Genomic DNA, 17,213 nt, shown 5'->3' on the forward strand with positions numbered 1-17,213 from the left:
AGCACATGTCGTTAGTTTGACTAGCAGATATCAAAGTGATCCAGGAATGGAACACTGGACAGCGGTCAAGAATATCCCGAAGTACTTGAAAAGAACTAAGGATATGTTTCTTTGTTATGGAGGTGACCAAGAGCTCGCTGTAACCAGTTACACCGATGCAAGTTGGAACACCGATCCCGATGACTCTAAGTCACAACTGGGTACGTGTTTATATTGAATGGTGCTGCAGTAAGTCGGGCAAGCTCGAAGCAAAGGCACGGTGGCGAAGTCTTCAACAGAATCGTAGTACATAGCGGCTTAGAGGCTTCATCGAAGCGGTATGGATGAAGAGGTTCATTGTAGAGCTCGGTGTGGTTCCTAGTGCATTGGACCCATTAATCATTTACTGTGATAACATGGGTGCCATCGCTAATGCACAAGAGCCAAGGTCACACAAGAGGCTGAAGCATATCAAGCTGCGTTACCACTCGATTCGCGAGTACATCGAAGATGGAGAAGTAAAGATTTGCAAAGTACACACCGATCCGAATGTAGCAGATCCGTTGACTAAAGCTCTCCCTAGGGCAAAGCATGACCAACACCGAATGCCATGGGTGTTAGGTATATTACAATGTAATCTAGATTATTGACTCTAGTGCAAGTGGGAGATCGAAGGAGATATGCCCTAGAGGCAATAATAAAGTGGTTATTATTTATATCTTTATGTTTATGATAAATGTTTATATATCATGCTAGAATTGTATTAACCGAAACATTAGTACATGTGTGATATGTAGACAAACAAGAAGTCCCTAGTATGCCTCTTAAACTAGCTTGTTGATTAATAGATGATTAGTTTCATAATCATGAACATTGGATGTTATTAATAACAAGGTTATGTCATTGTGTGAATGATGTAATGGACACACCCAATTAAGCGTAGCATAAGATCTCGTCATTAAGTTATTTGCTATAAGCTTTCGATACATAGTTACCTAGTCCTTATGACCATGAGATCATGTAAATCACTTATACCGGAAAGGTACTTTGATTACACCAAACACCACCGCGTAAATGGGTGGCTATAAAGGTGGGATTAAGTATCCTAAAGTATGAGTTGAGGCATATGGATCAACAAAGGGGATTTGTCCATCCCGATGACGGATAGATATACTGGGCCCTCTCGGTGGAATGTCGTCTAATGTCTTGCAAGCATATGAATGAGTTCATAAGAGACCACATACCACTAAGCATTTGCGAGTAAAGAGTACTTGTCGGAGACGAGGTTGAACAAGGTATAGAGTGATACCGAAGATCAAACCTCGGACAAGTAAAATATCGCGAGACAAAGGGAATTGGTAATGTATGTGAATGGTTCATTCGATCACTAAAGTCATCGTTGAATATGTGGGAGCCATTATGGATCTCCAGATCCCGCTATTGGTTATTGGTCGGAGTGAGTACTCAACCATGTCCACATAGTTCTCGAACCGTAGGGTGACACACTTAAAGTTGGATGTTGAAATGGTAGTACTTGAATTATGGAATGGAGTTCGAATATTTGTTCTGAGTCCCGGATGAGATCCCGGACATCACGAGGAGTTCCGGAATGGTCCGGAGAATAAGATTCATATATAGGATGTCATTTTATGTGAAATAAAATGTCGCGGAAGGTTCTATGGAAGGTTCTAGAAGGTTCTAGAAAAGTCCGGAAGAAACCACCAAGGAAGGTGGAGTCCACAAGGGACTCCACCTCCATGGCCGGCCAGCCCTAGTGGGGGTGGAGTCCCAAGTGGACTCCACCATAGGGGGCCGGCCACCCCCCACATGGGAGGTGGGAATCCCACCTTTGGGTGGGAGTCCTAGTTGGGCTAGGTTTCCCCCCTCCTATGGAAGGTTTTGGTTTCGGGTCTTATTCGAAGACTTGGACACCAACACTTGGGATCCACCTATATAATGAGGGGCCAAGGGAGGGGGCCGGCCACCCCAAGACCATAGCTTGGCCGCCCCCCTTGAGTGGCCGGCCACCCCCTCCCAAACCCTAGCTTTGCTCCTCCACTTCATATTGCCCGCGTAGCTTAGCGAAGCTCCGCCGGACTTCTACACCGCCACCGACACCACGCCGTCGTGCTGTCGGATTCAAGAGGAGCTACTACTTCCGCTGCCCGCTGGAACGGGGAGGTGGACGTCGTCTTCATCAACAACCGAACATGTGACCGAGTACGGAGGTGTCGCCTGCTCGTGGCGCCGGAACCGATCGTGATCAAGATCTTCTACGCGCTTTTGCAAGCGGCAAGTGATCGTCTACCGCAGCAACAAGAGCCTCATCTTGTAGGCTTTGGAATCTCTTCAAGGGTGAGACTCGATACCCCCTCGTTGCTACCGTCTTCTAGATTGCATCTTGGCTTGGATTGCGTGTTCGCGGTAGGAAAATTTTTGTTTTCTATGCAACGTTATCCTACAAAGTCATATCCTCAGATGTGCCAAGTCATATCCAAGATGAGCTTAGCCTAAACCCAAGACCTAAGACTACCTAACAAAAGTTTCTTTTAAGGGTGGTAGAAGCTATACCCTTGTATTATGTATTTACACCGGATGCCGCATGAGATAGGTATTTGGAGAAGGTATCATAAGGAGTTCCCCATGACCAAGTGTTCTTAAGTAAAAGATAATACCCATGGGATGAGTGCCCTCATATGAATGGATATAGTGGATGGTATGATCGTATATGGTTTAGTGTAACCTTTTCAAAACCCAAGGTTGACTTCCAAATCTCCTCGGAGATGTTCGAAAAGAAGCAATAGTGATTATGAAACTATTAGAAGACCTGAGCCCAAAAGCTTTTCTTTCTAGCCTTTCTCAAATCTCGAGGACGAGATTTCTTTTAAGGGTGGTAGTCTGTCACATCCCGAAATGTTCTAAATTTGGAATGTAAAATAAAAATAAATTTAATGCTTGATTGTTTGAACTTGATTGAAATTTCACAAAGAATTAAATTTTTTTAAAGTTATTTACAAGTTAAATTCGAAAATAGTGTTTTCAAAGACTTTTGGTTTTAAAGTATTTTCAAAATCAAACATATATGACAAATGTATATAATGATTATTTTATTTTCACAAAGGGATATTAAAAAGGTTTTTGTAAAAATATAGAGTTTTCATAAACCTTGGTTTTTAAAAGATTTTCTAATAATACTCTATTTTGTTCGGAGGTTTTGAAACTTATAATATTTGAGAAAACATTAAAAGGGCACTATAGCCACATAGACATGTATATCAACTTTTGATTTTATAAAGTTTATATTTTTGTCTCAAATTTGATTTCATATCAAAGTAATTTTCACGACGAATCCAACGGTATCTTATTTGCAATTTTCTAATTATTTTTGATCCTTCAAAAATATATTTAAAATTCTGAAGAAGAAAAAATGAAAAAAAAGATTCGGTCAGGCCGAACGGCCCACCCGGCCGAACGGCCCAGCAGCCAGCCCCGCAACCGTCCCAGGCCGCCCCGGCCCAAGCTGCCGCGGCCCAGCTCACCGCCGCCCAACCGCCCCAGGCCGCCCCGGCCCATGTCCACCCGGCCACGGCCTCACCCAGCTCGCCTCCGCGCCAGCCCGCACGCACGCCCAGCCTCCCAGCGCGTGCGCCGCCGCCCTTATTTCTTTTCCTGTTTCTTTTAGTCCCACCTCGCCTAGTTAAGTAAATTTTCTTCGACTTAGAGCCTATATAAAGACTCCATGGGAGCCCCAACACGCACACAGCGCCGGCGCCTCCTCTCTTTCTTCCTGGCGACGCAGCACAGGCACGAAGTCTGCCTCGAAAGCGAACGCTGCTATTCTCCTACCACCAGCTGTTCGCGACGCAATTTTGGGGAAACACCGCGATCTGCAACGCTTTTTGGGAACGCCGCGACTCGATGCATCCCTCTCTAGGTAATAATTTTATTCCCGCTCTTTTCACGTAGATTTTCGTACGTAGCTTCGTAATTTTATTTCATTAGATCTACAGCTCCGTTTAGAATATTGGTTTTTCCGTTAAGTTTGTAATTAGATCCTCTACAACTTTCATGTAGGAAGTTTTTCCATCCGAGCAACTTGTTCGGACAACTTTTTATACACCGTTAGAACTGCAACCACTTCTATCTAGTTTTGTAAAATTCATATCTTAAGTTCTATCCGTCGGATTTCGACAAACCCTATACCATTGGAATCGGCAAATCACGTAGATCATCTTAGACATTTTGCATGTCAGATTTGCCCACTTTATTCTTGCGGTATCTCCTTGATCCGTAGCATCGTCTTTAAAATAAATCCTACAAACTTTTTTCAAGAGATTCTTTTGGCGATACGCTTGTAATGAAATTCTCTACAACTTCCGTGTAGAAAGGTATTACATCCGGAAAACTTCTTCTAATGACTTTTCGCGAAAAGTGCAGTCCTATGACTAGCTTCAACATAGTTCCTTTAGCCAAATTAATCCTTATGATCATACCCATCTTCCAGGATCAGTTATAATTCTTTATCATGTTTATAGATAATGCATATCCTACTCTTAGTTGTCTAGTTCACCTTATTCAAATGACAATTGAGCTATTTGAGTAAATGGTGACCAATCTTAGCTATGGGTTTTCCCTTGTGCAAGTGTTATGTTGAGTCACTATACTACATAGCAAATGTTTTGAACCTTTGATATCCATTAGCATCCTTGACCCACATTGTCCATATCGTTCTTACATTTTCAACCTCATGACCATTTAATCCTATTGGCTTATATTGAACTATTCAATTTACAAATGAGTTGATTGAGTAATTCAACATATCACAAATCCATACCTAAGCCTATGTGTAACTTATACTATCTTAGTAAGTGTTGTCACACTTTACTAAACGATATTTTGAGTTGCGTCATTTTGATACTCATGTGATTTATCACATGGATCATTCCAATTTTCCCATTCTTGAGTAGCAAACAAATATTGACCATAGGTTCTTGTCAATCATTTTCTTCTGAGTAATTAACTTGGATAATCATTTTCTTTCCAAGTATTTGACACATTCATTCAATATCGTCGATTCATATCTTGCAAGCCAAAACTCATGCCATACCTTAGTACCATAGAGCGATTTACGATTGTTGTCTTGTTTGATTTTGATGTTGTTGTTGGATGGTGTGTTTATGTTGTGCTATATTCTATGTTATAGTTTGTACGGAGAGGCACGTCTTTTGATTAAGAGAAGTGAACGCGCTTCGACTACCAAAAAGGCAAGTGACATTCAAATCCTACTGTTTTAATTATGCATTAGTGTTTTGAAACTAGTATGCATGGTAGGATTTTGTTTTCAAAAGTAAATTATTGTGCTATGCTTAGCAAACCCTAGTAGTGTGTAGCTACTCCTAAACCCATTGCTAGGATGCCTTAATTTTTGCTTTGCAACATCAAATGCCAAATGTCAAGCTTCGTTATTGGTTGTGAGTGTTTGAAAATTTTAAAATTAACAACCCTAATGAAACACCTGGGTGGATTGGTTGATTGGTGGACGGCTGCTCAGGTCCACGCCCCTAGTAGGCTGAAGTGGCGAAGTCCACGCCCCTAGTTGGCTGAAGTGGTGAATCCCTGAGAGTTCGCATGTTGTAGAGTGGTCGCTTTTGACTGCACACCTGGTTTTCACCAGGGGATCGTGTGGGGGTTTACTACCTGTGAGGGGTTTTAAGCTTGTGAGTTCCACTTGTGGTTGGCCACCCAGGATTAAAGAGATTATTATGTCATCCATGTTTTAGTTAGCTTCCAAAGGCAGCCTTATGGTATTATGGGCTCTGCCGGGATTAAGTAAGTTGTGGGGGTTCAACTTGTGGCTAGACAGCGGGTGGAGGCGACGGCCAAGGGAACGGGTCTAGTTTGTATGGTTGAATTCTTCTTCTGAAAGATCTTGTCTCATTCTTCTCTTGGGAAGGGTGGGTCGTAAGGTGAAAGTGCACAACCTCTCGAGAGTTAAACCTAAGATCTTAGCCGTGTCCCCGGTTATGGACAATTTGAGCTTCTAGGCAAGGAATGTACGGAAGAATCTCATCATTGTTTTCTGAATGTAATTAAAATTGGTATCAACCTTGAAAAACTCATGGGAGATGTAACCATGTGATTGTTCTAAAACCCATGGAGGATTTAACCATGGTGTGATTTCATAATGTCATTCAAAGTTTTATAAAATATTTTGTTTTAAATAAAATGTAGGATAAAATTGGCTTTATGCAAATATGCCTAAACTCCACTTGCCAAATATCATGTAGATAGTCATGCCCAAAGCTGCCACCATATAAGTGTCATTTGCCAGTACATCATTGCACTGACCTCCATTCGTGGGGCTGCATATTCAAACGTGCAGGATTTTCTGAGGAGAAGTACGTGGTAGGATCTCGAGTCTACATTCCAACATGACTGCCTGTGGCGCATGAAGATGATGAAGGCTCATTGCTGATTTACATTCCTTTGTGTTTATTCTGAGCTAGTCCATGTGACTATGCAATTTGTAAGGCTTTATTGTATCCTCTGGATCAACGATGTAGTAAATTGATACTATTGCAATGATTACTATATTTTGTAATGTGTGTGCTATCAGTGATCCCGGGAATAGCACTATACACAGGTATCTTGCCTTTATTAAAAGGTAGGGTGCTACAAGATCGTGAGAAAGTGAAGTAATTTCATCTTAGATCCCAAAGAGATTTTCAATGCTTTCTAAACGGCCTCAATCGGAGCTTGTTCTTATTCATGTTGTTACTCTTAACTACTTCCCTCTTCTAGATGATGCCTATAATCAATTTCGTCACCGTATCTTCTCTAATGTGACACCAACACCCTATCGTAGACATCCGTAGTATCGTGGGCGTCTAGGACCTGGATAGCATCGGGATGAAATAGCCCATGCAAAACCGAACAGTAAAAACAAAAAAAACTTGTTTTTTTTTTGCATACTTGTTTGTTACTTTGGGTTAGTCGTTTTGGGGGTCGAGAGTTTCAACACGTGTGAGGGGATGTGTGCGTACATTAAAATTTATATAGATCGTGAGAAAGTGAAGTAATTTCATCTTAGATCCCAAAGAGATTTTCAATGCTTTCTAAATGGCCTCAATCGAAGCTTGTTCTTATTCATGTTGTTACTCTTAACTACTTCCCTCTTCTAGATGATGCCTATAATCAATTTCGTCACCGTATCTTCTCTAATGTGACACCAACACCCTATCGTAGACATCCGTATCTGGGGCGTCTAGGACCTGGATAGCATCGGGATGAAATAGCCCATGCAAAACCGAACAGTAAAAACAAAAAAAACTTGTGTTTTTTGCATACTTGTTTGTTACTTTGGGTTAGTCGTTTTGGGGGTCGAGAGTTTCAACACGTGTGAGGGGATGTGTGCGTACACTAAAATTTATATAGATTGTGAGAAAGTGAAGTAATTTCATCTTAGATCCCAAAGAGATTTTCAATGGTTTCTAAACGGCCTCAATCGGAGCTTGTTCTTATTCATGTTGTTACTCTTAACTACTTCCCTCTTCTAGATGATGCCTATAATCAATTTCGTCACCATATCTTCTCTAATGTGACACCAACACCCTATCGTAGACATCCGTATCTGGGGCGTCTAGGACCTGGATAGCATCGGGATAAAATAGCCCATGCAAAACCGAACAGTAAAAACAAAAAAAAACTTGTTTTTTTTGCATACTTGTTTGTTACTTTGGGTTAGTCATTTTGGGGGTCGAGAGTTTCAACACGTGTGAGGGGATGTGTGCGTACACTAAAATTTATATAGATAGTGAGAAAGTGAAGTAATTTCATCTTAGATCCCAAAGAGATTTTCAATGCTTTCTAAACGGCCTCAATCGGAGCTTGTTCTTATTCATGTTGTTACTCTTAACTACTTCCCTCTTCTAGATGATGCCTATAATCAATTTCGTCACCGTATCTTCTCTAATGTGACACCAACACCCTATCGTAGACATCTGTATCTGGGGCGTCTAGGACCTGGATAGCATCGGGATGAAATAACCCATGCAAAACCGAACAGTAAAAACAAAAAAAAACTTGTGTTTTTTGCATACTTGTTTGTTATTTTGGGTTAGTCATTTTGGGGGTCGAGAGTTTCAACACATGTGAGGGGATGTGTGCGTACACTAAAATTTATATAGATCGTGAGAAAGTGAAGTAATTTCATCTTAGATCCCAAAGAGATTTTCAATGCTTTCTAAACGGCCTCAATCGGAGCTTGTTCTTATTCACGTTGTTACTCTTAACTACTTCCCTCTTCTAGATGATGCCTATAATCAATTTTGTAACGGCCCCGGGTAGTATCCCATATTAGATTTGTTTGTGCTTTCCTTTTATGCATCATCATGACATCATGCATCATATCATCCATGGTTTTTACAAAATAAAAATTATTTTGAAACCCTAATTATTTTGTTTCCCCTCTCATATGGTTTAATAAACCCCCTCTCCTATTTCATTTAACAAACCCTAAAATCAAAACAAATAAAAATATTATTTTAGTTGCTTTGTTCTCTATCTCCCCATCTCTGTTTCAAATTCAAACTTTGTTTGAATTGAATTCAAACTCAATTTGCAAAAAAGTTTTGAAAGAAAAGAGAAAAATGTTTAAAAAGAGGAAAAACCCCTAATCCCTTCCTGTGTTTTTTTTCCTCTCCCTGGCCCGTTTCTTTCCCTCTCACTTCTGTCACCCGGTGGCCCATCTTTCCCTTCTCTCTCTGGCTGAAGCCCACCTACTCCTCCACCGTAGCCCACTTCGGCCACCACCTCCACGAAACGAAGGGGTACGTTTCTTTCTTGTCTTCTTCTCTCCGCAGACAATGCACGAGAGGGGTGCCGTGCCTCTTTTTCCCCTTGGCGTCAGGCGCCACAACCACTCCGTCCCCCCTTTTAATCCCTCTCCAGATCCCCACCAAAACCCTAGCCTTCCTTCCCTCCTCGCGCCGCCATCCTCTCCACCCTCCCTGTCTTTTACTTTCACGAACACAGAGTGCCCCAAAACGTCCACCTCCACAGACCACCATGGCGCCGGTGCTGTAGAGCATGCCTCGCCGTTCCGAGGGCACCGACGGATGCGCCTCATCGTCCTCGTCATCTACGTGCAAGGAATTGTCCCAAGATGCCCGTAATCAAACACAAACTCGCCGTTTCTCCTCCAACACCCGCGGTGAAATACTTCGATTTCGCCCTCCACCCTCCTTCCCCGTCGTCTCTGGGCATGAATTCACGCTCCTGGTATACTCCATGTCCTCCCGAGCCTCTCCTCTCTCTTTATACCATTCCCAGTCGTGTTGCCGACGGTGATGGACGTTTCTCCCCGCAGGTGCTCGTTGCCGGCGGCCCTCCGGTGGTTCCCCGGCGCCAAGACCGCCACCAGCAGGTTCCCCATGTTCTTGCGCGTCGAACGCGCCCTCTCGCTCGTCCCGGTTCGCCCGATATCTCCAGATCGAAGTTAGTCTGTAAGCTCCGCCATGGCCAGTTCTTGTTCTTCCCAGAGTTTCCGCTAAAGTCTGGGTCAAATACAGCGCGTCCAATTCATCGACACAATTACCTTGCAGCGCAGTGGTAAGGAGCATCATCCCTTAACTGTGTGATCTAGTGTTCAAATCCCGGATCTAGCAAATTAAGCCAAATTTTTTGTTTCCCTTGAATCAGATCTGGCGCCGCCAATGGGCTCGGCCCAGATCCTCTCCGGGAGCGGCCCGTCGCATGCGCAAGCGTAGCCCAGTTTTCTCACCAACGCAACAACAGATCATATCCCGGCCCAACGCCCTCTCTGGTTATTCCTAGTTCTTTTCTTTTTGCAGAAAATGTATATATCTTGTTAAATTCATATCTCTCCAACTATAACTCGAAATAAAACATGTTATATATGAAAATTGTTCAGAAAAATGAGAGGAACATGAATATACCATCCATTCATCTGTTTGCATCTCGCATCATACCGTGACGTGATAGTTTGTGCATCTCAACTCACATAATATGCGGAGTATTTCGGATATCCGCCTAAGGTTTCCCCGCTCCGTTTAATATTGAATTAGCTCACCTATGCCATGTCTTGCTATGCTAATCAACACTTAACTTTGTCGATAGAAAATGCAACTCCAACCTAATTTGCTTGTCCGGGGTTCCGACTCCGATTAATATATATGGATAAGTTGCATTGCACCATATATGCCATGTCATGCATATCATCTTGATCATGCCGGTTCTTATTCCGTAGTTGTAAGATTTGCACCCGTTGTTTGTTGTAGCATTTGCTTCTTCCCGGATAGGATCGCGAAGTGGTAATGTGAGATACGACGAGTTCTCCGACAAGTTCTTCTGCAGCTTTTCACAGGCGAGCCCTCTCTCTTCACCTATTTTACTCTCTCCCTCGCATTGCTATCCTTATGTTGCGCTTCTTTATCGAGTCACGTGTCCTATTCCACTTGTTTACCATGATAATCCTATATGTATCATTCCTTAACCATAGCCGTTGCTTGATGTTTGAGCCTTGCGAGTCGTAGACGTGTTTAGGTTCTGTTGTTTATCTCGATCTGTTATCGGGATATGTTGGGTTGTTGGGAGGTTATCACATGCTATGTCAGTTGTTGGAGAAACTCATGCTTTACTTTATTGTTAACAACTAAAATTGTAAGCAGAGGCATCTGTGAGCCCCTTTGCGAAAGCATCGGAACTTTGACTCGCTAATGTCCCCTAGGACCCGAGTTCTTGTTATCTGTTCCGAGATTGAGCGCTCTACCCATGCGTGGGGATTCACTGGGACCCCCCTCACCCATTACCTTTTCTCAAGTTAGTTGAAAAGGGGGCCACAACCTTGGTTTTATTTGGCGCATGCATGTTTATATACTGTTGCCTTCGGGTGTTTACTTCCTGTTGCCTTCGGGTGGTTTATTTCTGTACTGCACTGCATAATTGCTAGACGACTTATCTAGTGCTTGGCCGTTAGTGCCCGCCTAGACGCCTACGCAACCTCTGGGTCCGTCTCGGAGTACGGCCGGACTTCGTCACGGGTAGCTTAGTTGGGTGGCCCCCCTAGACTTTCTTGTTGAACTGGGAACGGTCTTGTTGTGAGACATCCACCTGTCGTAAGTGGGTCGAGCATGCGTATGGTTACATTTGGGCAACCCCTGCAGGGTGTACATCTTATCGATAAGCCGTGTCCGCGGTTATGGACGACTTGGAATTGTATAGCTTGATCATAGAACAACTTACACCTTATACTTGTTAATAATCTGATAATAACTTGATTAGTAATATAGAATTACTACAACCGATACCTAATAAAACTTGTCCACCGTTGAGTGCCTTTTACATTGCCTCTTCGCAATTGTTGGAGGGGATATGTGTATTTGGCTGGGTTATGTTTGTGTAGTATTTTACCTGTTACCTTATGCGCTCTCTTATCTTCTCTGCTTAGACGGATGTTGTATTGTGTCTCTATTGGGTATAGTTTTGCTGCCGCTAAACCTACCATATAGCCCCATGCGATATATATCTATACTCGCCCGGCGAGCATAGCCATTTCTAGTCTCGCTAAGTACGTGCCGGAGTTCGTTCCTTGGTACTTACTCTCGCCTTTTCCCTTTCTCTTTTGCTTCCACCCTTCTGTCGGCAACCGATGGCCCGACTTTGACAGGTACGAGATGACGACGTTAGCAAGGTTACCCTTCCGGCTTGGCCTGGGCAGGGTTATGGACGCCACTGGTTATCTTCAGGACTCTTAGTCCAATTTGTATCTTGTCCGTACTCGGACGTATTCGATCTTCTGTATGATTTGGATCTTTGTATTGTATATTTGTATCTTGACTCGTTGGAGTCGTTGTTGTAATATATGTATCTTGTGGGCTCTATTGTAATCCTGTTGTAATGTTACCGCTCGTGTTAATTCCTCTGGCATCACGTGTGTGATTCGTCGCGCACGTCGTGTCGGAGGGCGTCTCTGAATCGATATCGTGCGGATTTCGGCGGGATCGCTGGAATCCTCAGGATACCGGTTCCGGGGCGTCACAAGTTGGTATCAGAGCCCAGGTTGACGGTACCCCACTAGTCCAGCCTGTAGGATAACCTTGCCAACGGACGTTGTGTCTAGTGTCAAAACTATTTTCTGAAAACTCGTTGGATAGATCTGATTAGCTCTGTTTTTCTCCTTATCTATATTCTTTCTCCTCTTACCTTTGCGAGTTTTGAGTCTTCTCTCTTATCTAAGTTTTCTGAGTCTTAGGTTCCGACGTGGGTTGGACGATCTATGCCTTATCCTAATAGGACCGACCTCCGAAGATTTTCGATAGAAGAACATCACCGATGGCTAACCTTTGTCTTCTCCGTTGACATCCTCTTTGTTTGTGTGATCTTCTTCCATTCTTTGCGCTTTGGCCCCGTCGAATCTTCGCCGACAACGGTTGTCAAGATCGCCAATCTGAATTCCAGGAATGGATTGTATGATTCTCTTATTCATGTACATAGTAATACTTTGAGTGCGGGATGGAGTCGAGACCATACCGACTACTCTTATTATTCTCTCATGCTACTTGAATCGGTGGATCAATGTGATTCTTACTCCTTCCATCTTTGTGTACGGCGCTTGATCATCTGCGACCGAGGCTCTCGACAGAAGTACATCATCGCCAACGGAACGCCGACTTCTTGTTGGTGGTGTCGACCGTTCTACATGGAGTAACAATTCTTGTTAGTGGTGTCGAGGAGATCGACACGTCACCTGAAGATCCGATAGTTCACCTCTCTCCCCCGTACCTTGAGGTGGAACCTCGGGGCGAGGTTCCTTGTTAGTGGTGTCCATTGTAACTACCCCAGGTAGTATCCCATATTAGATTTGTTTGTGCTTTCCTTTTATGCATCATCATGACATCATGCATCATATCATCCATGGTTTTTACAAAATAAAAATTATTTTGAAACCCTAATTATTTTGTTTCCCCTCTCATATGGTTTAATAAACCCCCTCTCCTATTTCATTTAACAAACCCTAAAATCAAAACAAATAAAAATATTATTTTAGTTGCTTTGTTCTCTATCTCCCCATCTCTGTTTCAAATTCAAACTTTGTTTGAATTGAATTCAAACTCAATTTGCAAAAAAGTTTTGAAAGAAAAGAGAAAAATGTTTAAAAAGAGGAAAAACCCCTAATCCCTTCCTGTGTTTTTTTTTCCTCTCCCTGGCCCGTTTCTTTCCCTCTCACTTCTGTCACCCGGTGGCCCATCTTTCCCTTCTCTCTCTGGCTGAAGCCCACCTACTCCTCCACCGTAGCCCACTTCGGCCACCACCTCCACGAAACGAAGGGGTACGTTTCTTTCTTGTCATCTTCTCTCCGCAGACAATGCACGAGAGGGGTGCCGTGCCTCTTTTTCCCTTGGCGTCAGGCGCCACAACCACTCCGTCCCCCCTTTTAATCCCTCTCCAGATCCCCACCAAAACCCTAGCCTTCCTTCCCTCCTCGCGCCGCCATCCTCTCCACCCTCCCTGTCTTTTACTTTCACGAACACCGAGTGCCCCAAAACGTCCACCTCCACAGACCACCATGGCGCCGGTGCTGTAGAGCATGCCTCGCCGTTCCGAGGGCACCGACGGATGCGCCTCATCGTCCTCGTCATCTACGTGCAAGGAATTGTCCCAAGATGCCCGTAATCAAACACAAACTCGCCGTTTCTCCTCCAACACCCGCGGTGAAATACTTCGATTTCGCCCTCCACCCTCCTTCCCCGTCGTCTCTGGGCATGAATTCACGCTCCTGGTATACTCCATGTCCTCCCGAGCCTCTCCTCTCTCTTTATACCATTCCCAGTCATGTTGCCGACGGTGATGGACGTTTCTCCCCGCAGGTGCTCGTTGCCGGCGGCCCTCCGGTGGTTCCCCGGCGCCAAGACCGCCACCAGCAGGTTCCCCATGTTCTTCCGCGTCGAACGCGCCCTCTCGCTCGTCCCGGTTCGCCCGATATCTCCAGATCGAAGTTAGTCTGTAAGCTCCGCCATGGCCAGTTCTTGTTCTTCCCAGAGTTTCCGCTAAAGTCTGGGTCAAATACAGCGCGTCCAATTCATCGACACAATTGCCTTGCAGCGCAGTGGTAAGGAGCATCATCCCTTAACTGTGTGATCTAGTGTTCAAATCCCGGATCTGGCAAATTAAGCCAAATTTTTTGTTTCCCTTGAATCAGATCTGGCGCCGCCAATGGGCTCGGCCCAGATCCTCTCCGGGAGCGGCCCGTCGCATGCGCAAGCGTAGCTCAGTTTTCTCACCAACGCAACAACAGATCAAATCCCGGCCCAACGCCCTCTCTGGTTATTCCTAGTTCTTTTCTTTTTGCAGAAAATGTATATATCTTGTTAAATTCATATCTCTCCAACTATAACTCGAAATAAAACATGTTATATATGAAAATTGTTCAGAAAAATGAGAGGAACATGAATATACCATCCATTCATCTGTTTGCATCTCCCATCATATCGTGACGTGATAGTTTGTGCATCTCACCTCACATAATATGCGGAGTATTTCGGATATCCGCCTAAGGTTTCCCCGCTCCGTTTAATATTGAATTAGCTCACCTATGCCATGTCTTGCTATGCTAATCAACACTTAACTTTGTCGATAGAAAATGCAACTCCAACCTAATTTGCTTGTCCGGGGTTCCGACTCCGATTAATATATATGGATAAGTTGCATTGCACCATATATGCCATGTCATGCATATCATCTTGATCATGCCGGTTCTTATTCCGTAGTTGTAAGATTTGCACCCGTTGTTTGTTGTAGCATTTTCTTCTTCCCGGATAGGATCGCGAAGTGGTAATGTGAGATACGACGAGTTCTCCGACAAGTTCTTCTGCAGCTTTTCACAGGCGAGCCCTCTCTCTTCACCTATTTTACTCTCTCCCTCGCATTGCTATCCTTATGTTGCGCTTCTTTATCGAGTCACGTGTCCTATTCCACTTGTTTACCATGATAATCCTATACATATCATTCCTTAACCATAGCCGTTGCTTGATGTTTGAGCCTTGCGAGTCGTAGGCGTGTTTAGGTTTTGTTGTTTATCTCGATCTGTTATCGGGATATGTTGGGTTGTTGGGAGGTTATCACATGCTATATCAGTTGTTGGAGAAACTCATGCTTTACTTTATTGTTAACAACTAAAATTGTAAGCAGAGGCATCTGTGAGCCCCTTTGCGAAAGCATCGGAACTTTGACTCGCTAATGTCCCCTAGGACCCGAGTTCTTGTTATCTGTTCCGAGATTGAGCGCTCTACCCATGCGTGGGGATTCACTGGGACCCCCCTCACCCATTACCTTTTCTCAAGTTAGTTGAAAAGGGGGCCACAACCTTGGTTTTATTTGGCGCATGCATGTTTATATACTGTTGCCTTCGGGTGTTTACTTCCTGTTGCCTTCGGGTGGTTTATTTCTGTACTGCACTGCATAATTGCTAGACGACTTATCTAGTGCTTGGCCGTTAGTGCCCGCCTAGACGCCTACGCAACCTCTGGGTCCGTCTCGGAGTACGGCCGGACTTCGTCATGGGTAGCTTAGTTGGGTGGCCCCCCTAGACTTTCTTGTTGAACTGGGAACGGTCTTGTTGTGAGACATCCACCTGTCGTAAGTGGGTCGAGCATGCGTATGGTTACATTTGGGCAACCCCTGCAGGGTGTACATCTTATCGATAAGCCGTGTCCGCGGTTATGGACGACTTGGAATTGTATAGCTTGATCATAGAACAACTTACACCTTATACTTGTTAATAATCTGATAATAACTTGATTAGTAATATAGAATTACTACAACCGATACCTAATAAAACTTGTCCACCGTTGAGTGCCTTTTACATTGCCTCTTCGCAATTGTTGGAGGGGATATGTGTATTTGGCTGGGTTATGTTTGTGTAGTATTTTACCTGTTACCTTATGCGCTCTCTTATCTTCTCTGCTTAGACGGATGTTGTATCGTGTCTCCATTGGGTATAGTTTTGCTGCCGCTAAACCTACCATATAGCCCCATGCGATATATATCTATACTCGCCCGGCGAGCATAGCCATTTCTAGTCTCGCTAAGTACGTGCCGGAGTTCGTTCCTTGGTACTTACTCTCGCCTTTTCCCTTTCTCTTTTGCTTCCACCCTTTTGTCGGCAACCGATGGCCCGACTTTGACAGGTACGAGATGACGATGTTAGCAAGGTTACCCTTCCGGCTTGGCCTGGGCAGGGTTATGGACGCCACTGGTTATCTTCAGGACTCTTAGTCCAATTTGTATCTTGTCCGTACTCGGACGTATTCGATCTTCTGTATGATTTGGATCTTTGTATTGTATATTTGTATCTTGACTCGTTGGAGTCGTTGTTGTAATATATGTATCTTGTGGGCTCTATTGTAATCCTGTTGTAATGTTACCGCTCGTGTTAATTCCTCTGGCATCACGTGTGTGATTCGTCGCGCACGTCGTGTCGGAGGGCGTCTCTGAATCGATATCGTGCGGATTTCGGCGGGATCGCTGGAATCCTCAGGATACCGGTTCCGGGGCGTCACAAATTTCGTCACCGTATCTTCTCTAATGTGACACCAACACCCTATCGTAGACATCCGTATCAGGGGCGTCTAGGACCTGGATAGCATCGGGATGAAATAGCCCATGCAAAACCGAACAGTAAAAACAAAAAAAACTTGTGTTTTTTGCATACTTGTTTGTTACGTTGGGTTAGTCGTTTTGGGGGTCGAGAGTTTCAACACGTGTGAGGGGATGTGTGCGTACATTAAAATTTATATAGATCGTGAGAAAGTGAAGTAATTTCATCTTAGATCCCAAAGAGATTTTCAATGCTTTCTAAACGGCCTCAATCGGAGCTTGTTCTTATTCATGTTGTTACTCTTAACTACTTCCCTCTTCTAGATGATGCCTATAATCAATTTCGTCACCGTATCTTCTCTAATGTGACACCAACACCCTATCGTAGACATCCGTATCAGGGGCGTCTAGGACCTGGATAGCATCGGGATGAAATAGCCCATGCAAAACCGAACAGTAAAAACAAAAAAAAAACTTGTGTTTTTTGCATACTTGTTTGTTACTTTGGGTTAGTCATTTTGGGGGTCGAGAGTTTCAACACGTGTGAGGGGATGTGTGCGTACACTAAAATTTATATAGATCGTGAGAAAGTGAAGTAATTTCATCTTAGATCCCAAAGA

General features: G+C 43.9%; 2 long non-coding RNA genes across 2 annotated transcripts; both read left to right on the top strand.

The window, feature by feature from the left end:
• Positions 1-10,175: 10,175 nt before the first annotated feature.
• LOC139831864 (uncharacterized) lies at positions 10,176-11,901 on the top strand. Its single transcript, XR_011746162.1, has 2 exons — positions 10,176-10,363; positions 11,666-11,901. It is a non-coding gene; the product is annotated as an uncharacterized lncRNA (long non-coding RNA).
• Positions 11,902-14,794: 2,893 nt separating this feature from the next.
• Positions 14,795-16,396, top strand: LOC139831865 (uncharacterized). The gene is made up of 2 exons (XR_011746163.1): positions 14,795-14,882; positions 16,185-16,396. It is a non-coding gene; the product is annotated as an uncharacterized lncRNA (long non-coding RNA).
• Positions 16,397-17,213: the final 817 nt, after the last annotated feature.

Source organism: Lolium perenne, chromosome 5 (assembly GCF_019359855.2).
Source record: "Lolium perenne isolate Kyuss_39 chromosome 5, Kyuss_2.0, whole genome shotgun sequence".
Taxonomy (NCBI): domain Eukaryota; kingdom Viridiplantae; phylum Streptophyta; class Magnoliopsida; order Poales; family Poaceae; genus Lolium; species Lolium perenne.